We start from the raw sequence: 1,167 nt of genomic DNA, 5'->3' as shown, positions 1-1,167 counted from the left end.
GTGTTCATCACGGCGCTGCGCCCACACGCCCCGTGCAAGGGGGGAATCCCCTCCCCAGCTTGCACAGCGAAAGGCGGAAATCTCCCGTATGTGCAGATCAAAGCGTAGATATGCAGAGCAGTGCTGAGGGAGGGAGAGAGGGGCTATTGCAATTAGCTCCAAGCACTCATTACCGTGCGCTCCACAACCCTTGTGCGTGCGCAGCGCCCCCTGGTGGCCGCCTGGGGCTGGTGCGGCTGAAGGCCGCGCCTCTTCCTCGCCGTGCGCTCCCGGCCTTGGCGCGGTTGAGGAGGGGGATCCGGCTTCGGCTGCTTTTCTTCAGGGCGCAGCCTCCAGCTCGGTTCCAACGACCAACCAACAACTTCTAGGTTTCCTTGCCCCATTAATCCACATCCACCTTTTCTTGTTTTGTTTCAAACCGTATTTGACCCTTTCCTCCCTCGGTGCCACAAACGGGCCCCGAAGCTCCGTGCCAGCGGATGCTGCCTTAGCGCCAGCGTGTCCGCCCTGGGCGGAGCAGAGCGACGGACGCGACGGGAAAAAAGGCAGAACCGGGCGGCACCGCAGCAAACTGAAGCCAGGGCAGCGAGCGCGGGAGCGCAGGGAGCGGAGGCTGCGCCCACTGGGGCCGAAAGCTGCGAGGAACCGAGGGGAACGCGAACCCCGAGCGGCTCCGCCGAGGGCGGTGGGGGGGAAGGAGCTCCCAGCGCCGGGGCACAGCGGGATCAGAGGGGCCGCGTCTCCAGTGCTCCGAGAGGCCCCGCGGGGCGGTGCCACAGCGGACGCTCCCGTTGTTGGAATACAGAGCGCTGCAGACGCTGCTCCGTCCCCTTTTGGGACGGGGACGACGGAGCGCGCCCGCCGCAGCAGAACTCCGCCTCGGCCCGGGAAAGCTCCGCCTCGGTGCTGCGCTCCGCGCCGCCGCTTTGCTCCGTTTCCAAGCGGGGATCCCGCCCCGGGGAGGGGCACCGCGCCCCGAGCTACCGCCCTGCGGTGCCGGGACGTTCTCGGCGCTCGGCGGCACGGCTCTGCCCGTGGCACCGCCCGCCAACGGGGAGCCGTGCCCGCGGCACCGTGGCTGTGACACCGCGCTGTGCCCGCCCCGCATCCCGCCCCGCTCGGCCGCCGTGGGGGAACGCGGTCCCGCAGGAGCAGCGCTGCGTCCCG

The sequence above is a fragment of the Numida meleagris genome, chromosome 1 (genome assembly GCF_002078875.1).
Source record: "Numida meleagris isolate 19003 breed g44 Domestic line chromosome 1, NumMel1.0, whole genome shotgun sequence".
Lineage (NCBI taxonomy): Eukaryota > Metazoa > Chordata > Aves > Galliformes > Numididae > Numida > Numida meleagris.
Note: the sequence above shows the minus strand (reverse complement) of the source record.